At 53.1% G+C, this 27,871-nt stretch overlaps 1 long non-coding RNA gene across 2 annotated transcripts in view; it reads right to left on the reverse strand.

Moving 5' to 3' along the window:
• The window catches only part of LOC140389224 (uncharacterized), a 56,571-nt gene that overhangs the window by 25,795 nt on the left and 2,905 nt on the right, over nt 1-27,871 (reverse strand). For both annotated transcript variants that reach the window (XR_011934296.1, XR_011934295.1), the window contains one exon: nt 11,703-11,875. This is a non-coding gene — a long non-coding RNA (uncharacterized lncRNA). The remainder of the gene's footprint in view (nt 1-11,702; nt 11,876-27,871) is intronic.

Genomic DNA, 27,871 nt, shown 5'->3' on the forward strand with positions numbered 1-27,871 from the left:
AATGCTACCGTGCTGCCCTTAAGAACAAATAAATCTACACTATATCATTTTACCGTAATCCATGTACCTATCCAATAGCTGCTTGAAGGTCCCTAATGTTTCCGACTCAACTACTTCCACAGGCAGTGCATTCCATGCCCCCACTACTCTCTGGGTAAAGAACCTACCTCTGATATCCCTCCTATATCTTCCACCTTTCACCTTAAATTTATGTCCCCTTGTAATGGTGTGTTCCACCCGGGGAAAAAGTCTCTGACTGTCTACTCTATCTATTCCCCTGATCATCTTATAAACCTCTATCAAGTCGCCCCTCATCCTTCTCCGCTCTAATGAGAAAAGGCCTAGCACCCTCAACCTTTCCTCGTAAGACCTACTCTCCATTCCAGGCAACATCCTGGTAAATCTTCTTTGCACTTTTTCCAGAGCTTCCACATCCTTCCTAAAATGAGACGACCAGAACTGTACACAGTACTCCAAATGTGACCTTACCAAAGTTTTGTACAGCTGCATCATCACCTCACGGCTCTTAAATTCAATCCCTCTGTTAATGAACGCGAGAACACCATAGGCCTTCTTCACAGCTCTATCCACTTGAGTGGCAACGTTCAAAGATGTATGAACATAGACCCCAAGATCTCTCTGCTCCTCCACATTGCCAAGAACTCTACCGTTAACCCTGTATTCCGCATTCATATTTGTCCTTCCAAAATGGACAACCTCACACTTTTCAGGGTTAAACTCCATCTGCCACTTCTCAGCCCAGCTCTGCATCCTATCTATGTCTCTTTGCAGCCGACAACAGCCCTCCTTACTATCCACAACTCCACCAATCTTTGTATCGTCTGCAAATTTACTGACCCACCCTTCAACTCCCTCATCCAAGTCATTAATGAAAATCACAAACAGCAGAGGACCCAGAACTGATCCCTGCGGTATGCCACTGGTAACTGGGATCCAAGCTGAATATTTGCCATCCACCACCACTCTCTGACTTCTATCGGTTAGCCAGTTTGTTATCCAACTGGCCAAATTTCCCACTATCCCATGCCTCCTTACTTTCTGCATAAGTCTACCATGGGGAACTTTATCAAATGCCTTACTAAAATCCATGTACACTACATCCACTGCTTTACCTTCATCCACATGCTTGGTCACCTCCTCAAAGAATTCAATAAGATTTGTTAGGCAAGACCTACCCCTCACAAATCCGTGCTGACTCTCCCTAATCAAGCAGTGTCTTTCCAGATGCTCAGAAATCCTATCCTTCAGTACCCTTTCTATTACTTTGCCTACTACCGAAGTAAGACTAACTGGCCTGTAATTCCCAGGGTTATCCCTCGTTCCTTTTTTGAACAGGGGCACGACATTCGCCACTCTCCAATACCCTGGTACCACCCCTGTTGACAGTGAGGATGAAAAGATAATTGCCAACGGCTCTGCAATTTCATCTCTTGCTTCCCATAGAATCCTTGGATATATCCCGTCAGGCCCGGGGGACTTGTCTATCCTCAAGTTTTTCAAAATGCCCAACACATCTTTCTTCCTAACAAGTATTTCCTCGAGCTTACCAATCTGTTTCACACTGTCCTCTCCAACAATATCGCCCCTCTCATTTGTAAATACAGAAGAAAAGTACTCATTCAAGACCTCTCCTATCTCTTCAGACTCAATACACAATCTCCCGCTACTGTCCTTGATTGGACCTACCCTCGCTCTAGTCATTCTCATATTACTCACATATGTGTAAAAGGCCTTGGGGTTTTCCTTGATCCTACCTGCCAAAGATTGTTCATGCCCTCTCTTAGCTCTCCTAATCCCTTTCTTCAATTCCCTCCTGGCTATCTTGTATCCCTCCAATGCCCTGTCTGAACCTTGTTTCCTCAGCCTGACATAAGTCACCTTTTTCCTCTTAACAAGACATTCAACCTCGCTTGTCAACCATGGTTCCCTCACTCGACCATCTCTTCCCTGCCTGACAGGGACATACATATCAAGGACACGTAGCACCTGTTCCTTGAACAAGTTCCACATTTCACTTGTGTCCTTCCCTGCCAGCCTATGTTCCCAACTTATGCACTTCAATTCTTGTCTGACAACATCGTATTTACCCTTCCCCCAATTGTAAACCTTGCCCTGTTGCACGTACCTATCCCTCTCCATTACTAAAGTGAAAGTCACAGAATTGTGGTCACTATCTCCAAAATGCTCCCCCACTAACAAATCTATCACTTGCCCTGGTTCATTACCAAGTACTAAATCCAATATTGCCCCTCCTCTGGTCGGACAATCTACATACTGTGTTAGAAAAGCTTCCTGGACACACTGCACAAACACCACCCCATCCAAACTATTTGATCTAAAGAGTTTCCACTCAATATTTGGGAAGTTAAAGTCACCCATGACTACTACCCTGTGACTTCTGCACCTTTCCAAAATCTGTTTCCCAATCTGTTCCTCCACATCTCTGCTACTATTGGGGGGCCTATAGAAAACTCCTAACAAGGTGACTGCTCCTTTCCTATTTCTGACTTCAACCCATACTACCTCAATAGGGTGATACTCCTTGAACTGCCTTTCTGCAGCTGTTATACTATCTCTAATTAATAATGCCACCCCCCCCACCTCTTTTACCACCCTCCCTAATCTTATTGAAACATCTATAACCAGGGACCTCCAACAACCATTTCTGCCCCTCTTCTATCCAAGTTTCCGTGATGGCCACCACATCGTAGTCCCAAGTACCGATCCATGCCTTAAGTTCACCCACCTTATTCCTGATGCTTCTTGCGTTGAAGTATACACACTTCAACCCATCTCCGTGCCTGCAAATACTCTCCTTTGTCAGTGTTCCCTTCCCCACTGCCTCATTACACGCTTTGGCGTCCTGAATATCGGCTACCTTAGTTGCTGGACTACAAATCCGGTTCCCATTCCCCTGCCAAATTAGTTTAAACCCTCCCGAAGAGTACTAGCAAACCTCCCTCCCAGGATATTGGTGCCCCTCTGGTTCAGATGCAACCCGTCCTGCTTGTACAGGTCCCACCTTCCCCAGAATGCGCTCCAATTATCCAAATACCTGAAGCCCTCCCTCCTACACCATTCCTGCAGCACGTGTTCAACTGCACTCTCTCCCTATTCCTAGCCTCGCTATCACGTGGCACCGGCAACAAACCAGAGATGACAACTCTGTCTGTCCTGGCTTTCAACTTCCAGCCTAACTCCCTAAACTTGTTTATTAGGTCAGGCACGCTAATGATATTAAATCAGCGATTCCTGTGCTTGCGCAGTAGAATACACTGGGGCCGCTGTCGGGGCATCAGAGAATTGAGATTTGGCATGAACCCGGCTCCTGCCACGATTTCGGCGTCAAAACTGATTCTCCACCCAATCGCCTTTCCCGATTTCAGCGTCGGCCAATGGAGAATGGCGCTCCAGGGGCGAAATTCTCCGTTATCGGCGGAAAGTCCGCCGATCGGCGCAAAAAACGGCGCAAATCCGACTTGCGTCACGTCAGAAAAATGGATCGATAGTCTCCGGCCGGAAATGGGCTAGCAGCGACGTAACGGGTTCCGCGCTTGCGCAGTGGTTCACGCCGTGCAGCGTCATACGCGCCGCACGGCGTGACGGCTCATAAGGCCGCGCTGCTCCCCCCCACCCGACCGGAACACCCGACCGCAACACCCGACTGGATGGCTGGCCGCCGCTCAGCCCCGAGGTTCGAGTCACACGATGTGGAGGCGCTCCTGGACGCGGTGGAGCAGAGGAGGGACGCCCTGTATCCCGGGCACGGCCGCAGAGTTGCCCCACGCCACAGCCGGCGTCTGTGGAGGGAAGTGGCAGAGGCCGTCACCGCTGTGGCCCTGACACCACGGACAGGCACCCAGTGCCACAAGAAGGTGAACGACCTCGTCAGAGCAGGCAGGGTGAGCCTCCCCCATATCCCCCCTCCCCCATATCCCCCCTCCCCCATATCCCCCCCTCCCCCATATCCCCCATATCCCCCCTCCCCCATATCCCCAAGTGAATCCAGCCCTAACCTTAACCTCTGCAATGCACGCGCAACCGATGGCGTGCATTCATATACCTGCCTAACAGTGTTGCCTTTTACCCCTGCCCCCCCCCCCCCTCCACAGGAGAAGCGCGCACACAACAATAGGGAGAATGTGAGGACTGGTGGAGGCCCACTGATGAGAGGCCACTGACCGAACACGAGGTAAGGGCCCTGGAACTAGCTGGCGGACCTGAGGACCGGGAGGTTGCTGATGCAGAGGTCGGGGGCGTAGTAGCAAGTGAGCCACCGACAGCCCGTCCCCATATCCCCCCTCCCCTATCTCCCCCTCCCCCGTATCACCTGATCACTGCCTGATGTCTAACCATGCAGGCTTCATTGTGTATCGCAGGACCAAACGTCCAGGCACCCATCCCCGCAGATGCAGACCGCCCGCAGGATGCCCCTCGGAGGCCACGGGAGACGGAGAGACCCGGACCCTCCAGCATGCGGCGCCCGTAGGATGCCCCTCGGAGACCACGGGAGACGGAGAGACCCGCACCCTCCAGCATGCGATGCCCGCAGGATGCCCCTCGCACACCACGGGAGACGGAGAGACCTGGAGCAACAGGGAGACGACACCCCCGTCACGTGCGGGAGCGACCACCCAGCGATGAGGGGGGCAGCCACAGGCCCCCGTCACATCCGAGCCAGGACACCACTACCCAGGACACCACTACCCAGGACAGCAGTACCCGGGACAGCACTACCCAGGAAGACGAAATACCGGACAGTGACTCAGAGTGGATGGGTGGAGACGAACCCCCACCCCAAAGTGCCATGGACTCAGAGTGGGACGAAGAACACGACACAACGCCACTGCTGTCACCAGCACCCTCCACCATCGCAGAAACACTCACCTCGGTTGGGCACTTTAGTGATGAGGCGTCGGGTGCACTCACTGGTGCGCACAACACAGCCGTCCCGGTACAGCAGGTGGAGGTAGGAGCAGCAGAGGGGCCGGGCGGTCGGAGGGCAGCCCAGCCCAAGCAAATATCTGCCGCCCAGATGGATCCCGGGTTCCTGGAGTTACCACACCCACACATAGATCCGATGCAACCACCAACCTGGAGACAAGCAAAGAGGGTGACGGGCGGCTTGCGGCGGCTGCGGTCGCAGGTGGAGGAGTCCACCCGCGTCCAGGAGCTGGGAGTGGTGCCGGTCATGCGTGCCACCCAGGCCGACACCGCACAGGTGGCGTCCGCGGTGGAGGCAATGGGTGCGACGGTGTCAGACATGGGGAATGGTTTGCGAGGCCTGGGGCTTTCCGTGCAGGCGGCGTCTGTGGCCCAGGAAATGGCTGCCCTCTCACAGGAGGCCATGAGCCAGTGCCAGCGCCAGATGGCAGAGGCGCTCAACGCCATAGCCCAGTCTCAGCAGGCCATGGCCCAGTCTCTGCAGGCCATGTCCCAGTCTCAGCAGGCCATGGCCCAGTCTCTGCAGGCCATCGCTGAGGGCATCGGCGCCAGTGGCCATGTGCGAGCCGGCGTCGCACTGTCACAGACAGGGTTTGCCAACCCCCTGGGCCCCATGGCTGCAAACCTGCAGACCCCTGTCGATACCAGCACGGGCCTCCAGGACTGGTAGCGCCAGATGTCGGGGGGGCATCGGATGGCCAGTCCGTTCGCATCCCCCACCCATGTAGAGGCCTGGGGGCCATCGGGCACCCCGAGGGAGGAGGAGGTGGTGTGGTCCGTCCCGGCTCCCTCTGTAGGGGAGGTCCCGGTACACCGCGACACCTCGGACTCCCCCCCTTCCGTCCCAGGTGCATCGGGTGGGCAACGGGCAGGACAGGCTGGCAGCTCGCCATCCCAGTCGCCCGGGCCGCAGCCTGGCCCATCTAGGCCAGGACGCCCCAGGAAACGGCCGCCAAAGGGATCCAGTGTCAGAGGGCAGGAATCACAGGAGTCCACCTCCAGTTCTGCTGTGCCGTCTGGGGAACCACGTAGACGTAGTCAAAGGGCCCGTAAGGCCAAACAATTAGACACTGAGTAAGTTGGCACGGTTGCAGGGCACAGATGAGTTTTAGGGGCTAGGGCACGTGCATGAACTCCTTTGGTTATTAAAGTCAATGTTACACCTACAGAAGCTGCCTTTGTGCTCTGTCCAAAGTGTGCGGGGGTGTCATGTACGTTGAGCGCAAGTGTGTGTGTGAGGGGTGGTCTTACCTCAGCCCCAGGTGAGTCTGCCCCCTTCCCCCTGGGCCGCCATCAACATCCCCCGGGCAGAGGACGGGACCGTGCGCTGCAGTGTCACAGCCGCATGCAGGGATGGTCCGGGTGGATGGTGGTACTGTGGCCATGGGTCAGACATAGTCCAACGATGTAGAGCCAGGAGCTCACTGCAGGGCGGGTTGTCATCATCCTCCATGGCCTGCGATAGACACGCGTCCACCCGCAACTGTGTGAGCCCGGCCCGTTGTGCCGCAGGTGGATCGGCAATGGGGGGGGGTGTGCTTGCGGGTGGGGTGGGTGGGGTTGGGGAGGGGGGTGAGGGTGCTGGGTGGGTTGATGGGTGGGGGGTGTGGGTGGTCGGCTGTTGCCATGGTGTGCGGTCTGTGGCCATACTACCCGATTCCCACGCCCATCTAGTCAGTGAAGCGGGCGTCTATCAGTCTGTCCCGTGCCCGCTGGGCCAGCCGGTAACGGTGGACAGCCACCCGCCTGTGTCTACCCCGTCTGCCCTGACCATTACCCCCATCCCCCTCATCTGGGGAGGACTGCGCCCTCCACTCCGCCCTCCTCTGCCTGCGGCACATCGCCCCTCTGTTGGGCTATGTTGTGCAGGACGCAGCACACCACAATGATGCGGCCGACCCTATCTGACCGATACTGGAGGGCGCCCCCAGAGAGGTCCAGGCACCTGAAACGCATCTTCAGCACGACAAAGCACCTCTCTATCACTTCCCTTGTCGCTACATGGGCATCATTGTAGCGGTTCTCCGCCTCATTGCGTGGCCTCCGTATAGGCGTCATCAGCCACGATCGCAATGGGTAGCCCCTGTCGCCCAGCAACCAGCCCCTCAGCCGGGGATGGCGTCCCTCGTACATGCCGGGGATGGATGACTGCGACAACACGAATGAGTCGTGTACACTGCCTGGGTGACGGGCGCAGACGTGCAGGATCATCATGCGGTGGTCGCAGACCACCTGTACGTTCATCGAATAGGTCCCCTTCCTATTAGTGAACACGGCCCTGTTATCTGCAGGTGGCCGCACGGCGACATGCATCCCATCGATCGCGCCCTGGACCATGGGGAACCCGGCCACGGCAGAGAAGCCCACGGCCCGGGCACCTTGGCTGGCCCGGTCCACGGGGAAGCGGATGTAGCGGTGCGCCATGGCATATAGGGCATCTGTCACTGCCCGGATGCACCGATGTCTGCGATATGCCGGACAGGTCCCCACTCGGTGCCTGGAATGACCCCGTTGCATAAAAGTTCAGGGCCACCGTAACCTTGACGGACACGGGGAGAGGGTGTCCCCCGCCAGTGCCACGCGGTGACAGGTGTGCCAGCAGGTGGCAGATGTGTGCCACGGTTTCCCGGCTCATCCGGAGTCTCCTCCTGCATTCCCGGTCCGTGAGGTCCTGGTATGACTGCCTGGGCAGGTACACACGGGGCGCCCTCGGGTGCCTCCGTTGCTGTGGGGCCGCGATGTCCTCCTCCCCCTCCTCGTCCTGTCGGTCGGGTGTCCCTCCAGCCTGGGCGGCTGCCGCCTGCCCCTCTGCAGCAGCCTGCGCCGCCTCTCTGGCACGCTCCTCCTCCTCATCCAGGGCAACATAGACATGAGCGGCTGCCGCCACGGCGGCCAACATCGCTGGATGATCTGAAAACATGACGGCCTGGTGGGGGGCGGGGAACGACGACATGTCATCATTGCCCATATCCCCTCCTCCCCCCAGCCAGGTGGCATGGACCGCATGGGTCCAACTGTTGGAGGCTGGCACCTGGCCAGGTGGACCAACTCACTTGCCCTCCCATCCCCCTCCCCAGCAGGGACACCCCCCCCCTCCCAACCTCCACCCCGGCACGGACCCCCCCATCCCCCTCCCCAGCAGGGACCCCCCCCAACCTCCACCCCGGCACGGCCCCCCCCCACCTCCACCCCGGCACAGACCCCCCCATCCCCCACCCCAGCAAGGACCTCCCCCAACCTCCACCCCGGCACGGACCCCCCCATCCCCCTCCCCGGCACGGAACCCCCCCCCAACCTCCACCCTGGCACGGACCCCCCCATCCCCCTCCCCAGCACGGACCCCCCCCCAACCTCCACCCCGGCACGGACCCCCCCATCCCCCTCCCCGGCATGGACCCCCCCCCCAACCTCCACCCCAGCACGGACCCCCCATCCCCCTCCCCGGCACGGAACCCCCCCCCACCTCCACCCCGGCACGGACCCCCCCCCCAACCTCCACCCCGGCACGGACCCCCCCCCAACCTCCACCCCGGCACGGACCCCCCCCCAACCTCCACCCCGGCACGGACCCCCCCACCCCCCTCCCCAGCACGGACCCCCCCCCAACCTCCACCCCGGCACGGACCCCCGCCCCAACCTCCACCCCGGCACGGACCCCCATCCCCCTCCCCGGCACGGACCCCCCCCTCCAACCTCCACCCCGGCACGGACCCCCTCCCGGCACTCCCCCGGAGCCCAGCCTATTCTAACCACCCCCCCCCCGCCGCACACACACACACACACAAGCCGAGACACACCTCTCCTCACGCATTCAGACTGCGGCCACGCCATCGCCTGCCCAGAGCCAACCCCCCAGGCCGTCACTCACCTCCACGCTGGTCGGCGTGAACCTGGAGCACAGGGTCACGCCGATGAAAAGGAGGTTTGATTCACGTCGACGTGAACGGTCATCACGTCGACGGGACTTCGGCCCATCCGGAAGGGAGAATATCGGCAGGCCGAAAATCCGCTGCCTTGCGCAGACCCGTGACATTCTCCGCGGCAGTGGCGACATTAACGCCCCGCCGACTTTTCTCCCTTCGGAGACATCGGCAACCAGCGGGGGCGGGATTCACGGCGGCCAACGGCCATTCTCCGACCCTCTGGGGGGTCGGAGAATGACGCCCCAGATGTTTCAGATTGTGCAACCTTGTTAGTTTATGTTAGGTGTTTGGCACAATGAATTTGTTGATGATTTGCTGCGCTGCCTGACATTACCAACCCACACAACTGGCGCAGAGATTTCTGAAGCATTGAGTAGTTACTTGGTTGGGAAGTGCGGGCTCAACTGGGTTCACTGCAGAAGGAATCACAAGTGAACAAGTGACTGGGCAAAACAGTGGAGTTATAATAAGGATTGAGGAGGCAGCTAGTCAGGACATTATTTGGAATTATTGTTTTATTCACCGTGAGGAACTCAACACCAGGCTTTTTGAGACTCTGTGTTCTGATATAGGGGCTGAGTACATACATTTATTGTTCCACATAGAAGTACGTTGGCTGCCAAGCGGTCAGGAGCTACTCAGAATTTACAAAGTGAAATATCAAATCCATGCTTTCCTTCTTGACACATGGTTCTCGCTGGCTGATTTGTTTGCTGATGAAACTTGGGTGCAAACTATGTCTTATCTTGCAGACATCTTTTCAATTTTAAAGGAACTGAATCTCAAATTGCAAGGGAAGGATGGTGATTGCTTTCGGTACTGTGAAGAAATCGACCTTTTCCAAAAGTCGTTGAAAGTTTTGCAAGTGCAAGTGCAAAGCCAAAACTACCACATGTGTCCCACACTGCTACGACACATCGACGAAAACTGTGTTAGTAAGGAAACTGTCAATAAACTAGCAAGCCTTATTCTGTCACATCTGGCTGCACAGTTTTTGTCGCAACTTTCCAGAGAAGTTTCAGATTTTGAAAGCGAAGCGGTGGGTGAAAAATCCTTTTGAGTTTGAGACCCAGAGGCAATTATTAACTTGCAGCTGACTCCAAATTAAGAAACTGAACTTCTGCATCTCACCTGTACCAGAACATTAAAAACATACCAGGGGCGTCATTCTCCGCCGGCGGGAGTCTCCGTTCTGCCGGCACCGGGGGATTTCCCGACGGCGTGGGGCTGCCCCACAATGGGAAACCCCATTGACCGGCCGGTGTTACGGAGACTCCCGCCGGCCGGTCGACGCAGAAATGTGGCGGGGCGGGTAGGAGAATTTCGCCCCATATGTCAATGAGGCTGTCAGCATTCGAGAGTAGTGTCTCTGATGAGTATTCGGTGCTGTGTAAAACAAACATTTGTTGCTTTTTCTCTTCCCAACGACCAACATGTGCAAGGTTGGATTTTCCGTCCTCACAAAGACAAGGGCAGCGCAAAGGCACCTGATATGGCATTAACCATCTCCTCCTGTGAACCTGATTGGAGTGAGATTGTGAGGACCAAGCAGGCTCATCTGTCACATTAAAGGTAAGAGAAAATGATGGCTCGCGAGTGTTGGCCGGCGTGAGTCCCGAAGGATGGGCAGTTGGTAAAAATGGGTCCCGGTCAAAATGTTTGAAAAACACTGTTGTACATTGATCCTTATTCGGTAGCTCACCAACTAGCTTGTATGCATGATCCTTATTCTGTAACTGTGTCTTCTAGTTCCCCAGCTAGCTTATATACACGGTCCTTATTCTGTAGCCGTGTCTCCTAATTCCCCAGCTAGCTTATATAGATGACCGTTATTGTGCAACTGTTTTCCTAGTTACCCAACTAATTTTTATAGATGAACTTTATTCTGCAATTGTGTCTCCTAGTTCCCCAGCTAGCTTATACACATGCCTCTTATTCTTTAACTGTAGCTTCAAATTCCCAGATGTGGATTTCCCATGATTGTCTTATTTACCTTTTAATTATTTCAGGGGTTCACTAACATATTTACCTCTAAATTATCTCCAATAATTATGCCTAAAAATGTACATGCACACCAAGGTCCCTCTGACCCTCAATGCTTCCTTATTTTCTTCTTGAATGCGTCCCACTGTTATGTCACAGATTTACCTAAAAGTATCTGCTCCCATCCACTCTGGCCAATTCACATCTGATCTTCTTAAAATCGGCCTAAAAATGAATTCGGTACTCTAAATTTATAAAGTTTTTAAAAACAAAATCGGCCTCCCGCAGTTTAGAACTTTGATCTCAGGCCCATCCATGTCCTTTTCCATAACAATCTTGAATCTAACGGAGTTATGATCACTTTCTGCAAAATGCTCCTTCACTGATACTTCAACTACTTGCCCAGTTATGTTACCGAAAATTAAGTCCAGGACCTCTCTTGTAGGACCTTCTGCGTACTGGCTTAAAAAGTTCTTCTGGATGCATTTAAGAATTCCGCTCCCTCTAAACCTTTCACACTATGGTTACCCCAATTAATATTGGGGAAGTTGAAATCCCCCCACTATCACTACTCTATTACTTTAACACTTCTGAAATTTTCTTGTACATCTGCTCTGCTATTTTGGACTGTTAGGGGGCCTATTGAACGCTCCCAGCAATCTGATTGCTCCTTTTGGTTTTTAACTTGTTTAAACTGACTCACAACCTCCCTCATCCGAGGGGTTGATGTCCAACAGGGAAATACACTCAAATTATTCAAATATTTAAGAACCATTTGCAAGTTGACACATCAGTTTCAGTTACAGAGACTGTCAAAAATAATATCCTCACCGGCTGAATATCCACAGCGTTCTGAGATAGAGAATTCCAAAGATCCCAAATCCTCTGAGAGAAATAATATTCCCCTCGTTTCAGTCTTTAGTGGCTGCCCCTTATTCTGAGACTGTGTCTCCTAGTTCCGGACTCTCTGGTTAGTGTGTGTACAGAAACGGGTGGACATGGCACTGGAAGATGAATAGTAAACATATGGGTAAAACATTAGAGCAGAAGGACAGTGTACAGTTTATGTGTAAATCATACAAACACACAAGAGTATGAAGAACAGATTGAATAAAAAACAGCCACAAATTCAACTTGGGGGTTACAACATGGCAGCCATTACAGAGACGTGGCCGCAAGATGCTCACAACTGTAAAGGGTGACAAAGCAGAGAGTAAAATCTACAGAAATGGGGCATGAAAATAAACTCACACTGAGATCAAAATCATCACAGAAAACCTTTACAATTAATTAGGGAAAGGAGAGTGGTCAGAGGGAATTAGGTCCTTTGTAAACTGATAATGGTTCTGTTGTCAATGACAATAAGGAGATGGCAGGCATTCTGCATAATGACTTTGTTTCAGTATTTACAATAGAGGAAGAGGTCAACATGTATGGGCAGCGCGGTAGCACAGTGGTTATCACAGATGCTTCACAGCTCCAGGGTCCCAGGTTCGATTTGCGGCTTGGGTCACTGTCTGTGCGGAGTCTGCACGTCCTCCCCATGTCTGTGGGTTTCTTCCGGGTGCTCCCACAAGTCCAAAGATGTGCAGGTTAGGTGGATTGGCCATGATAAATTGTCCTTAGTGTCCAAAGAAGGTTAGCTGGGGTTACGGGGATAGGGTGGAGGTGTGAGCTTAAGTAGGGTGCTCTTTCCAAGAGCTGGTGCAGACTCGATGGGCCGAATGGCCTCCTTCTGCACTGTAAATTCTATGAAATCTATGAAATGCCAGAGATCCCAAAAAACTATTATTGAATCAGGAGCAGGGACTGAACAAAATCACATAGTCAGGGTGTCAGTAATGGAGAAATTAATAGTGTTAGAGTGTGAGAGATCACCAGGAACAGATGATTCCCATTCCAGGGTCTTCAAGAGAGTAGACAGGCTCATTGCACATTCTCGAACTATAATCTACAAAAGCTCTCTGTATTTGGGAACTATCTCTTTAGAATTGCACGTGTTACTCTGTTATTTAAGGAATGTGACAGAGAGAAAAAGGGGAATTTTTGGCCAGTTATCCTGACATCTGTTGTAGGGAAATGATTGGAGGTCGTGATGAGGGACAGGGAACTGGATTCTCCGCAGCTCCGCGGTGAAATCGAGAAATGCGATCAGCTGGAGAATCGGTTTCGATGCCGCTTTCTCACCGCTTTCCGATTCTATGGACCCCCCAACACAACGGAGTCACGGCGCCTGCCGCGCGGCCTGGAGAATCGTGTTAGGTGCTCCGACAACCGATTCACCAGGGCCTGAGCGATTTTGCAGACTGGATGGGCCGAAGACCCAACGGCGTAGTTCTAACCACCTATAGAAAATCGTGAAGCCGGCATGCTGGCTGATGCGGCTGCAGGAGAGGGTATGGGGGGACCGCGGGCTCCTGAAACGGACACCGGCCGTGATTTCTGCGGGGTGGGGGAGCCAGGCCGAGTAGTCGGGGAACCCCCAACATGACATGGCAGTGCCCTCGCACCGAGCCCTGTTACGACGCCATCGTGTTGCGCGCCCCCCCCCCTTCCCCCCGGCCACCCCACGCCGACATCCACCGGGGGGAACACCCAGGGCCACACCTACAGCAGCCCCCATTGAGGGCAGTGCCATCAAATGGTGGCCATGGCAGCAGGGACAGGCACCAGGAGCGGGGACACTGGCGGGGTGGGGAACATGCGTGGCTGGGGGACGCGGTGCCAACCGGGGCGACCATGGAGCCCATGGTACCTGGTTGTGCACGGGTCCATGCGCCATGTTAACATGTCCCCCTTCATCCCCTGCAAATCATAATGTTTGGTCACCATCCAGTGATGTTGACCGCCGTGGGGGGGGGGGCACTGCCCTGCATGCAGCGCTGTGTCAGCGTGAGTGCATGCGGCTCAGAGACTCGGCGGAGGCTGCAGCAGAGGAGCGGGCTGCAGAGGGGCAGGTGACAGCCGCGCAGGCTGGAAGAGGAGGAGGAGGATGAAAGGGATGAAGGGTAGCAGGAGGGGGAGATACAGTTCCTTGTGGACCGCGGCCACCAGAATACCTGGGCAGCAGGGTTCGCTGCCGTCTCCGCGATGCCCCAGTTCCAGGGGGTAATCAATGGGGTTCATGTCACCTTGCGGCCACCGGCGGATAACAGGCCGATGTTCAAGAACAGGAAGGGATACCACTCCATGAACGTGCAGGTGGTCTGTGACCACCAGATGAAGATTCTGCACATCTGCACCAGGTACCCGGACAGTGTACATGACTCATTCATATTGCCACAATCATTCATCCCCGGCATGTTCGAGGGACGTGCCCCCCCGCCTGTGGGGCTGGTTGCTGGGCGACAAGGGTTACCCGTTGCGGTCGTGGCTGATGACGCCTATACAGAGGCCACAGAGCAACGCGGTAGTCGAGAGGTGCTTTGGGGTCCTGAAAATGCGCTTCAGGTGCCTGGACCGCTCTGGAGTGACCCTCCAGTACGAGTTAAGGAGGGCCGGCCACATCGTTGTGGTCTGCTGCGCCCTGCACAACATAGCCCAGCAGAGGAGTAATGTGCTGGCGGAGGATGAGGAGCAAGGGCAGGCCTCTTGAGACGAAGAGGATGAGGGGGAGGGGGAACAATGAACAGGACATGGGGGCCAGCGTACACGGGAGGCTGCACTACGTCACCGGCAGGGCCAGCGAGCATACGACGATTTAATCGCCGCACGTTTCACCAACTAGGTGGGGGGGGTGATTGCTGACTGGGGCACGGTCACCACAATACCACACCCCTTCACCACCCTCACCTCCCACACCACCTAACACACTCACCTGCCCCACCACCTAACGCCCTCACCTCCCACACCACTGAACACCCGCACCTCCCACACCGCCTAACACCCACACCTCCCACACAGCCAAACCACCTGCATGCACACCACCCCTCCATTATATATCCAGCTGCGGCACAACGAGCTGGGGGCACTGGGTTGCCAGTGACAGCGGGTCTGGTCTGTGGGATGGAGGACGATGACAGCCCGCTCTGCGATGAGCTCCGAGCTCCACATCGTTAGACAATGTCTGACTCATGCCCACAGTAGCACCTTCCACCTGGGTGATCCCTGCATGCGAGCTGGCCAGTCCATCACATGGCCCTGTCGAATCGTTGGGGATGGAGTGATGGGGACATTCGGGAGGATGGGGGAGGCCGGGCTGGGGGGTTGTGTGGTATTATCAGGTATTGCACTACCCGAGAGGCTGAAGTTCCATTGGTTAAACCTAGGGGTTTACCATTGGCTGTTTAGTATGTAGCTCTGCCCTGATAGGCGGGGTATAAGAACCAGTGCCGTCCCAGTAGCCCTCATTCTGTACCTGAGCTGCTGGGGAACAGTTCTAGTCTATTAAAGCCTTTAGTTGCGCTACAACCTCATTTTAGTAGTTATTGATCGTGCATCAATTTAATAGACAACAACTTAAGTAGAAAGGATGGATCTCCGAATGAAGCCGGAGTGTCTCCAACTCAGTCACCACGCGGCGAACCCAGCGGCGATTTTCAAGCACTGGCTGGCGTGTTTCAAAGGCTACCTTGAGACGGCTGGAGGCACACCCTCGGGGGAGCAGAAACTGCATCTCCTGCACCCTGGGATCTACACCCTCATCGAGGAGGCGGAAGACTTTGATGCAGCAATCAAACTTTTAAAAGGACTTTATATCCGCCTGGTAAATCAGGTCTACGCACGTCACCTGCTTGCAATGAGACGACAAAGCCCCGGGGAATCGTTGGGGGAGTTCTACCGCGCGCTACTGGTGCTGGGCAGAAGCTGTGGCTGCCCGCAAGTTTCGGCGAGCGAGCACATGGAACTCCTAGTCCGGGATGCCTTTGTAGCAGGTATGAGCTCCTTAGAGATCAGCCAGCGTCTTTTAGAGAAAGACACCCTGGGACTTAGAGAGGCACGGGCCCTGGACGTTGCCTCCAGGAACGCACAATCCTATGTGCCCGACCGCGCGGCGGCCCCCTGGGCAGCGTGGAATCCCACAGCGGCAGCCCCACAAACTTTCCCCGTGTCCCCGCAGGCCTGCGCTGTAAGGCGGCCCGCCAACTCGCTGTTTCTTCTGCAGGCAGGCAAAGCATCCCGGCCAGCGCTGCCCGGCCCGCACATCCACCTGCAAAGGATGCGGCAAGAAGAGCCATTTTGTGGGGGTCTGCCAGGCACGTGCAGTGGCCGCGGTCTCCAGCGACGACTCTGGACTGCCACAGCGAACTTCTCCTCGGGCCCCAGGCGGCCAGCAGTCACCGCCACCCCCGTATCCTAGGGCCACGTGCGGCCCACGGACACCACGCTGGACGGATGGGCGCCGCCATTTTGTTCATCCCCGACCACCATGTGCGACCCATGGGAGACGCCATCTTGGATGGGGCCCCAGGACCCCAGCTCGGCCAACTACACACTGCCCGATCAAAATTCACAACTCCTGCGTCTGGCCTCGGTGACTCTGGACCAAAATCGACCTCGAACACTCTCAACAGCAACGACGATGGTTTTCATCAACGGCCACGAGACGTCCTGTCTGATCAACTCTGGGAGCACGGAGAGCTTTATACACCCCGTCACGGTAAGGCGCTGTTCACTTTTTACCCACCCTGTAAATCAAAGAATCTCCCTGGCCTCCGGTTTACACTCAGTGGAGATAAAGGGGTTCTGCCTAGCAAACCTCAAAGTCCAAGGGAGGAAATTCAACAATTTCCGCCTTTATGTCCTTCCGCACCTCTGCGCGGCTACACTCCTGGGGTTGGACTTCCGATGTAACTTGCAAAGTCTGACCTTCCAATTCGGCGGCCCTATACCCTCCCTTACTGTCTGCGGCCTCGCGACCCTTAAGGTTGACCCGCCTTCCCTCTTTGCTAACCTCACCCCGGATTGCAAACCCGTCGCCACCAGGAGCAGACGGTACAGTGCCCAGGACCAGACCTTCATTAGGTCGGAGGTCCAAAGGCTACTGAGGGAAGGGGTCATTGAAGCTAGCAACAGTCCCTGGAGAGCCCAAGTAGTGGTGGTAAAGACTGGGGAGAAACATAGAATGGTCATTGACTACAGTCAGACTATCAACAGGTTTACGCAACTCGACGCGTACATTCTCCCATGCATATCCAACCTGGTAAACAGGATCACGCATTATAAGGTCTTCTCCATGGTGGATCTCAAGTCCGCCTACCACCAGCTACCCCTCCGCACTAGTGACTGCAAATACACTGCCTTCGAGGCAGATGGGCGGCTCTATCATTTTTTAAGGATTCCCTTCGGTGTCACTAATGGGGTCTCGGTCTTCCAATGCGAGATGGACCGAATGGTTGACCGGTACGGCTTACGCGCAATGTTTATGTATCTCGATAACGTCACCATCCGCAGCCATGACCAGCAGGACCACGACACCAACCTCTGAAAATTTCTCCAGACCGCTAAAATCCTTAACTTAACATACAATAAGGATAAATGCGTATTTATCACCGACCGTCTAGCCATTCTCGGCTATGTAGTGCGAAATGGAGTTATAGGCCCCGACCCTGAACGCATGCGCCCCTCATGGAGTTCCCCCTCCCTCACTGCCCCAAGGCCCTGAAGCGCTGCCTCGGATTTTTTAGCTACTACGCCCAGTGGGTCCCTAGCTACACAGACAAAGCCCATCCCCTGATCCAGTCCACAACCTTCCCCCTGTTGATGGACGCCCGCCAGGCCTTCAGCCGCATCAAAGCAAACATTGCAAAGGCCACGATGCACACCATCGATGAGTCCCTCCCCTTCCAGGTCGCGAGTGATGCGTCCGACGTTGCTCTGGCCACCACCCTCAACCAAGCGGGCAGACCTGTGGCCTTCTTCTCCTGTACCCTCCATGCTTCCGAAATCTGCCATTCCTCAGTCGAAAAGGAGGCCCAAGCCATAGTAGAAGCTGTTCAACACTGGAGGCATTACCTGGCCGGCAGGAGAGTCACTCTCCTCACTGACCAACGGTCGGTGGCGCCCATGTTCGATAATGCACAGCGGGGTCTTCCGGGTGCGGCTATGCAGAGCTAGGTCGCATATTCGGTAGCTCCCGCTTGGAACGGACTTTTGGGCTCTTTTACAGAGCCCCCACGGCATTTGTTTGACATTTCCCGGTGTGGGAAGACTGCAGCATTCCCCTGACAGTGTCCCCCAGGAATGTTATGTTTTTTGGCTACCAGACCCGGCAGAAACAGTAAAAGATTTGGCTGCAACAGGATAAACAGGGCCTCTTCCAGCATGCAGGCGAGGGAAGGGCAAGCTTAAAGCTGCAATCTGACTTGACTCTATCAAAGGTGAATTCTCGCAGCAGAGGGAACAACTGTGAAAAGATCTACCAAGGCCATTGAAGAAGCAGGGACGAGGCTTCCGGTGGCGGCCATGGAAGAGTAGGTCGCGCATTCGGCAGCTCCCGTCTGGAACGGACTCCCAGACCTTTTTCAGGAGTTTCCATAGACTTTTTGGGGCAGACTGGTGAAGCGAACACTGCCAAAAGGATTCCCGCTCGACTTCCGGTTGCAGCTATGCGGAGCTAAGCCGCACGATTCGGCAGCTCCCGCTACGGACTTTCGGGCTCGTTAGAGGAGCCCCAAAGGAACTTTTTTTATTTATTTTTATTTGACGCAGCCCGTGGGGAAGGGAAGAGAGAGGTCCCCCTCCAACTTCTATGAAACGGACCAGAAGTGTAACGGCCAAAAGAGCGCACTGGAGCAACGGGAGAGGCGAGGGGAAGAAAACAAAATGGCGGCGGCCAGGGACAAAGGGGAGCTGCAGGAGTTCATCAAGTGCTGCTTCAAGGAGCAGTGCGAGGAGATGCGCAAGGAGATGTTGGCGCCCATGCTTTCGGCAATTGAAGGACTCGGGATCACCCAGAAGGCCCACGAAGCTAAGATCCAGGAGGTACAGAAAAGAGTCAGTCAGAACGAGGACAAGCTCGTGGGCCTGGCGGTGAGAGTGGAGCAGAACGAGGCGCTACACAAGAGGTGGGCGGAAAGACTTGAAGACCTGGATAACAGGTCGAGGAGAAAGAATCTGCGAATCCTGGGTCTCCCTGAGGGAGTGGAGGGGGCTGATGCCGGGGCATTCGCGAGCACGATGCTCGAGGCGATGATGGGCACGAAGGCCCCTTCGAGGCCGCTGGAGTTGGACGGGGCACATCGGGTGCTGGCGAAGAAGCCCCAGGCAAATGAGCCGCCAAGGGCGATGGTGGTGAGGTTCCACCGGTTCACGGACAGAGAGTGGGTCCTGAGATGGGCCAAGAAGGAGCGGAGCAGTAAGTGGGACAATGCAGAGATCCGAATATACCCGGACTGGAGCACGGAGGTTGCAATGCGGAGAGCGGGTTTCAACCGGGCCAAAGCGGCGTTGTACCGGAAAGAAGTGAAATTCGGAATGCTGCAGCCAGCGCGACTGTGGGTCACATACAAGGGACAACACTATTACTTCGAAACGCCTGAAGAGGCGTGGACCTTTGTACAAGCCGAAAAGTTGGACTCTAACTGAGGGTTTGTGAGGGCCGGGGGGATGTTTTGGGGTTTGATGTGTGATGGTTGTTGTATATAGGGGGTCAATCGCGCGCAGGAAATGTTAGATGGGCTGGGGGATAGAGACAAGGCCGCGACAGGAGCTGCGCCAGAGGGGGCGGAGCGGGCTTTGGAAAGGGGAACGAAGGAATGCATATGGATTGGGAGACTCCCACGCGGGGAGGTCAATGGGACGGCGGGGGAAGCCGGGGTCAGCAGGCGTCAGCTGACTTACGGGAGTGACATGGGGGGAGCAAAAAAGCTAGATAGGGGTCTAGCGGGGGGGAGGGGAGGGGGGAAGGGGGGGGGGGAAAGGGTTGCTGCTGCACTGTCCGAAAGGGAATGGGACACAGAAGAGGTGGTCGGGACAAGGGTCCCCCTTCTGGGGGACTGGAGGGTGAGGGAGGCATGGACACGGGACTGGCCCAGAAAAGGAGATGGCTAGTCGGTGGGGCGTGGGGGGGGGGGGGGGGTGAGAGCCCCTCCAATCCGGCTGATAACGTGGAATGTGAGGGGCCTGAATGGGTCGGTGAAGAGGGCTCGAGTGTTCGCGCACTTAAAGGGACTGAAGGCAGACGTGGCCATGCTCCAAGAGACACACCTGAAGGTGGAGGACCAGGTCAGGCTAAGAAATGGATGGGTAGGACAGGTATTCCACTCGGGACTGGACGCGAAGAATAGAGGGGTGGCAATATTGGTGGGAAAGCGGGTGTCATTTGAGGCCAAGACTATTGTAGCCGACAATGGAGGGCGATATGTAATGGTGAGCGGTAGGCTGCAAGGGACGTGGGTGGTGTTGGTAAACGTATACGCCCCGAACTGGGATGATGCAGGATTCATGAAGCGCATGTTGGAGTCATTAACTAAACCCCGGTGGGATATTTGACCACACATAATCATGCCAGGTTGTTCTAACGGAATAGCACTCAGATCGTCCCTCATTGTGGTAGTTTCCTGAATCAAGGCTAAATAGTCGTGGCCAGGTGCGTCTTCATGGACAGGAGGACCACTAAGAAAACAGGCTGGATTAATAGTGGTACAGTGTTTAAATGTCACACGTGGATTGTTCAAAAGGTATATCTCATACCTATTCTGACGAGCTGCGGTAAGATGCTGAGTCTGCAGTTGCCTCAGTAGTGCTATGACCGAGTGAGAGCTATACACCGTAATATCCTGTTGGAGAGTGAGAGCATGTAACGGCTGTGCGATGGCATTGATTGAACGTAAATCCTGTACTAATCGGTACTGGTCTGGCTTGGCTGGTTTAGGCACAGCAAGTATGGGGGTGTTACATTCTGATTGGCAAGGGACCAAAATACCCTGTTGCAACAGCTCTCGGATTAATTTGTCTATAGACGAGGCAGCTTGGGGTTTCAGGGGGTATTGCCGAATGGAAGGCAGCTTTACATGGTCCTTAATCGTTACCTTAATAGGTGTAACATTTGTCTTTCCCACTTGTGATGGGTATTCTGCCCAGACCTGTGGATTGACATATTCCAAAACATCACATCCCCGGTGATGCTGCAGTCGAGTGTTAATCGTTTTAGGGACCTCAAAATATTTTAAAGCAGTGCCATCTGGCGTGACTTGAAGTGCGTACTCTGTTGGATCCGAATGATCTACTGCCCTCCTTACCATAGGCCCCAGATCCTTGGCATGGTACTGGTCGTGGACCTGACGTGTAATATGAGGGCTTACCGAAGCTGACTGTGGCCATAAATGTGGTGGTATTGTAACAAAATCGGCTGTACCTTCTTTTCCCGTGACTGTGGCTGTAACCTTGACTGGCCATTCAGTCCCAATTAATGGCCGGTATTTGTCCTCCAACTCCCTGTTTTGTCCGGTTCTGTCATAGGCCAGGGTAACGTGATGCAGTGAATGTTCAATGTCTAACGTCCACCACTGGGGAGTGATAGAAATATAGCACTGTTGTCTCATCCTCCATGATTGAACCGTTACCCCTTCGTCTCCGCACTTTAGCTGTAGCTGGAAGATACACAGTAAATCTCGGGCCAACAAGTTACAGTCCAATCCAGTAGTCACAAACTGATGATCTGCAGACTTATTCTCGTAAGTGACTGTCACAGGTTCAGAAATAGGATACTCACACACCTGTCCTTGGAACCCCGACAAATGCTGCGTGTGGTCAGATAGTGGTAGTTGAAGTTCTGATTGCACTGAAGATATGGCTGCTCCCGTGTCGATTACAAATGGCTGATGTTGATCTCCTATCTGCAGAGAGATAATAGGTTCCCTGTCCGATTGGAGAGTCCTTATGACTAAATTAGCTAGTCAATCCTGTGTTTGGAAAGGGTTTGCCTGGGAGAAGTCAGTGTACCTCGTCTGTCCTCCCCTTGGTGGGTACCCCCTCCTTTGGGTCGGGTAGTCTCCTTCTGCTGCCCGTCTTTTAAAGGGGCATTCCTGTTGCCAGTGATCTGCACGGCCGCAATTCAAACATGCATTGTTCCCTCTATATCTGCCCCGTCCTCTTTTCCCAGACCAATGGCCCCTCAGAGGGGGCGGCAGTTGTAAAGCTGTTGGTGCATACGGTGGGCCATAAAGAGGAGCTGAGGGTCCATTAGGGTGGGTTTGATATCCTCCCCCGTGTTGATCCACCCACCCAAAGTCACAATATTGGGGTTCCAGCTGGTAAGCCACCGTTTCTGCTGCTGGTTGGGGTCTCAGATCATCCTTTTTCATTACATACTCAGTCTTAATCTTTGTAACTGAGCCTCATTCCTGGCCTACCCCCTCCTTCCAATAAAATCTGACTGCCCTGGCCATTCGGGAAGGGTCGTTCTCTGTCCAATTCATGTTATTACATTTCACGGCAGTCGCCACGGAAGGTGGTAGGCAATGCATTAACATAGCACAATATTGAGGGGAATTCTGACCATTTTGATGTGGCAAGTCGCCTGACTGCCGACGGTAGATTTCATTAAAACGTTCCAGAAATTCCTCTGGCTCTTCAGCCTTTTTAGGTTTGAGGTCTAAGATAGCAGAGATGTTTATGGGTTTTGAAATGTCTTATTCAACGCATTCAAGATTTGTGTCCGTTTATCATCGTCCAACGCATGGGCTTGGTGAAGTGCGGTGTGGCTAGAATAATTCAAGTGGTTGAGGTAACTGCGGTGCTCTGCTGGGGTTAAAAGCTGCTGGACTAGGGCCCAGAGGTCCCTATAATCAGCTTGATAAACTGAGATGGTAGTTCTCAGATGATCCACGAAAGCAGCAGGAGATTTTTTCTGTCTGGGATTGCAGCCATAATAGCCATCATCTCACTGGGTCTCCATGGGAAATAAACGTCTATCATGGGCTGGGCCGCCGCCGTAACAGCGTCAGGGTTTGGTATTTTCCTAATCGGCAACTGTCTCAGAGTCTCACCAGGGGCACTCTAGCTGTTTCCTCTGGCTCTTCCAAGACTTCGACGTGCGTCCCTGTCACTAGAGGGAGCTCCAGCTCCTCAGAGTCATCCCTACCCTCTCCCTTTGTTTTCGGACTTTGCTGTCCCTCCTTATCGGTCTGAAGAGATTTAGGTGGTATGCGTGATTGTTTCTGGATAGGATCAGGCCCTTCTCTCACTGTCCGAGATCGGGTCCTAGAGCTAATTGGGCTTCTCTCTCAGACAGTGAAGATGGTACCGAAGGGGCTGGAGGGGCTGGCATGATTTGAATCTGGGGAGCAGTGACTGGATATAAATTATGATACTCTGGTGGTTCTCCGGAATTAGTGCAGACAATGCTACTGGTGCAATCGGGACCCTAGCCGACCTTGTCAAATTTTCAAAATCTTCATCCTCTGTCTCTGTCAATGCAAGGCCAGCCATTGAACTACGTAGCCCATTGGGGTTTTTTCCCCCCACCCTCTCTTTATTTGTGCGGGGTTTTTTTTAAATTCACACTCCTTTGTCAAGATGTCTAGCGTTTGCTTTTTTACCCTCTTCACTAATTGGAAACCCCATTTTAAGGGCATTTTCTTGCCAACTTATTAACATGATCGAATCCCTCTCATGTTGACAATATTGTCTCCATAATCTAATTAACTTTTATGCTTTCATACTTTGGCTCTCTTTTTTATTATTATTTTTTTTTTGCCTATTTATAACCAACGGCAATTTTTGCAACTTGGCAAAATTATTGAAAAGGTTTTAACAGTGTTCTTTTAAAACTTAAAATGTTTGTTAATGCAAATTGAATTACTGCAACCTGCAAGCTCAGCTCTGATCTCAACTCAGAACTAAATTTACGATTTGCTTATCACAAACTTGTATAACTTTTACAATTTAATTAATTCTTTATCTGCATACAAAATGATCAGGGGGTTGGATAGGGTGGACAGTGAGAGCCTTCTCCCGCGGATGGATATGGCTGGCACGAGGGGACATAACTTTAAACTGAGGGGTAATAGATATAGGACAGAGGTCAGAGGTAGGTTCTTTACGCAAAGAGTAGTGAGGCCGTGGAATGCCCTACCTGCTACAGTGGTGAACTCGCCAACATTGAGGGCATTTAAAAGTTTATTGGATAAACATATGGATGATAATGGCATAGTGTAGGTTGGATGGCTTTTGTTTCGGTGCAATATCGTGGGCCGAAGGGCCTGTACTGCGCTGTATTGTTCTATGTTCTATGTTCTATGTAACAATGTTTCTTTTAACAACTGTTTCTTACATTCACAAAAATGTTGGCTGCTATCAATGAGGGAGCAGTTAGCTGCGGTGATTTATACCGGAGCAAAGTCAACTGTCATCTCCAGATTTACACTTTTTAAAATGGTGTCAGTGTGTTTCTTTAAGTTTCTATTAATTCACAAATAAAATGAGATAAACATTATTTCAAGTAATTAAAACTTAAGATTCTGGCAATTTCAATCAATTGCTTACTAAAATAATTAACTTTTATCAAAGAGGTGGAGAAACCCACTGGTTTCCTTTAATTAATTCAAAACGTAACTTTGTTGGAGTTTCACTGACTCGAAAGAAAGGTATCCAATTACACCACAAGCTGCCTGTTATCTCAAGCTGCTGTTAACCCTTTGAAAGACTTCTGCTTTAACTAACATGCAGCATCCAGTTTGTTTTAAAATTTATCGTTTCTCGCCACTACAGTCCAAGGATACAATTTTAGCTTAATCAACTATAGATTTTAAAACACTCATTGAACTGAACCCTCATCCTGAGGTCGCATCATTTCCTCAAAACACTCATTGAACTAAACCCTCATCCTGAGGTCGCATCAGTTCTTCAAAAACACACACATATGGAATTAAACCATCTTTTTGATGTCACATTAATCCCAAAACCAAACCCAAAACCGAATCATAACTCACACATGGAATTAAACCATCTTTTTGATGTCACATTAAACCCAAAACCTAACCCAAAACCGAATCATAACTCACACATGGAATTAAACCATCTTTTTGATGTCACATTAATCCCAAAACCTAACCCAAAACCGAATCATAACTCACACATGGAATTAAACCATGGATCCCCAGACTGACCTTTGATTTCGTCGAGACGATCTTTCCGTACCAACCGCGAGTGACCAGACTAATCAGACCATAAGAGGGGAAAAATCAATGCGCGGTCATTTTCCAGCTATACATTGTGGGCCCTTTTCCACTCTCCTTTGTCCAAAATCAGTCTAATTCTGATTTTGCGGTTGGTCAGAACCATCTTGAGAAATCCCGGGTTTCCAGCACCAAATGACAAAGTCAAATTTCTTTACCCGTCAGTCCGGCCTCAATAAAACTCGAGATGGATTTGTAGGCATAGCATTAGTTATTTTTATTTGACTTGCAAGTCTGACTCGTTTCACATAGACACAGAACACAGAACCAGTCTCCTGGACCCCTGGGAAACGAATGAGGAAGGAGACAAAGGGATCTCTGCCAATACATTCAAATGGCATCAAGTTTCACATATACGATTCCCATAGGTCATCCTATACCCCTCCTGACCTGGCCATACATCCTGATTGGCTCACTTCTCATCATTTTCCCTGGCCTCCTATTACCCAGCATCCTTTTCTCCTCCTCCACTGGACACCCCATCCCCCCTCCTTTGCCATGCATTCTGAAATCCTTTGTCTGTGAACTCACTAGAATTAGACCGGCCTATATCTATATTACAGTAACTAATATCTTTAAAGTAACTATTTTATATCACATTCGTCATCAGCATGGACTTCAAAGGCCCCCTCCCCTCCACCGACCGCAACACGTATTTCTTGAACGTGATTGACAAGTACTCCCGGTTCCCATTCGCCATCCCCTGCCCAGACATGACCGCAACCACCGTCATCAAGGCCCTCCATGGTATCTTTGCACTGTTCGGTTTCCCCGCTTACATACACAGTGATAGGGGGTCCTCCTTTATGAGCGACAAACTGCGTCAATTCCTGCTCAGCAAGGGCATCACCTCAAGCAGGGCGACCAGTTACAACCCCCGGGGAAATGGGCAGGTAGAGAGGGAGAACGGAACAGTCTGAAAGACCGTCCTACTGGCCCTACGGTCCAGGAACCTCCCAGTCTCCCGCTGGCAAGAAGTCCTCCCGGAGGCCCTCCACGCCATCCAGTCACTGCTCTGTACGACCACCAATCAGACACCTCACGAACGTCTCCTGGTTTTCCCCAGGAAGTCCTCCTCTGGGACCTCACTCCCGACTTGGCTAGCATCACCCAGACCCATCCTGCTCCGAAAACACGTGCGGGTGCACAAGTCGGACCCGTTGGTCGAGAGGGTCCATCTGCTGCACGCTAACCCACAGTACGCCTACGTGGCGTTCCCTGACGGCCAACAAGATACGGTCTCCCTACGGGACCTGGCGCCCGCCGGAACCCCACGCGTACCCCAACCACCACCCCCACCCCATCCTCCACAGCATCTCACAGGAGGGTCAATCCTCCTGCCGCCCCTGCCTAGGCCCTCTCACCCACCGACACCCCCTCCAGGTGCCCCCCTCCCAGGTCAACCACCAGCGCCGTCTAGGGGTGACGAAGCTGCCATGGAGGCCGAAGTCACGCTCCCGGAGTCGCAGATGCCCGGACCCCCACCGGAATCACCACCGAGGCTCAGACGATCCCAGAGGACAACCAGGGCACCCGACCGACTGATTGCTTCAGTTTGACCGATCTGTAACTGTAAATAATAAACACTGACTGTATATATCTGCCATGACTGTAAATCTCCGCTAAACACTGTAAGGAGGTATCACGGTAACTCCATATCTGATCATACTATGTTGAATACAGTTGTAGCCGCTGGCCACCACCCCCGCCGGACTCATTTTTAACAGGGGGTCAATGTGGTATTATCAGGTATTGCAGTACCTGAGAGGCTGAAGTTCCATTGGTTAAACCTAGGGGTTTACCATTGGCTGTTTAGTACGTAGCTCCGCCCTGATAGGCGGGGTCTAAAGAACCAGTGCCGTCCCAGCAGCCCTCATTCTGTACCTGAGCTGCTGGGCAACAGTTCTAGTCTATTAAAGCCTTCAGTTGTGCTACAACCTCGTTTTAGTAGTTATTGATCGTGCATCAGGTTGCTGGGCCACCTGACCCATATCCGACACCGTCGCCCCCATTGACTCCACCACGGACGCCACCCTTGCGGTTTCGGCCTGGGTGGCGCGCATCACTGCACCACGCCCTGCTCCTGCACATGGTTGGACTTCTCAACCTGCCTCTGCAGGTGCTGAAAGCCAGCCGTCACCCCCTTCTTTGGTTGAGTAGACTGGGACTGTACTCGTTGGAATTTAGAAGGATGAGGGGGGATCTTATAGAAACATATAAAATTATGAAGGGAATCGATAGGATAGATGTGGGCAGGTTGTTTCCACTGGCGGGTGAAAGCAGAACTAGGGGGCATAGCCTCAAAATAAGGGGAAATAGATTTAGGACTGAGTTTAGGAGGAACTTCTTCACCCAAAGGGTTGTGAATCTATGGAATTCCTTGCCCAGTGAAGCAGTAGAGGCTCCTTCATTAAATGTTTTTAAGATAAAGATAGATAGTTTTTTGAAGAATAAAGGGATTAAGGGTTATGGTGTTCGGGCCGGAAAGTGGAGCTGAGTCCACAAAAGATCAGCCATGATCTCATTGAATGGCGGAGCAGGCTCGAGGGGCCAGATGGCCTACTCCTGCTCCTAGTTCTTATGTTCTTATGTTCTCTGACTGCTCCTGGACTATGGGTGGGAATGGATATTCCAGGAACCTGGGTCCCGTCTGGGCGGCAGCTGGTTGCTGGGGCCGGGCTGTCCTCCGACCATCCGGCCCCTCGGCTGCTCCTACCTCCATCTGCTGTACAGGAGCTGCTGTGTGGTGCACACCAGTAAGAGTCCCAGGAGCCTCCTCACTAAAGAGCCCAACCGATAGTCTCTGAGATGGTGGAGGGTGTAGGAGACGACAGTGACGGGGTCTCCTGTGTCATGTTGTGCTGTATGTCGGTCCCCGAA

This window comes from Scyliorhinus torazame, chromosome 14, assembly GCF_047496885.1.
Source record: "Scyliorhinus torazame isolate Kashiwa2021f chromosome 14, sScyTor2.1, whole genome shotgun sequence".
Taxonomy (NCBI): domain Eukaryota; kingdom Metazoa; phylum Chordata; class Chondrichthyes; order Carcharhiniformes; family Scyliorhinidae; genus Scyliorhinus; species Scyliorhinus torazame.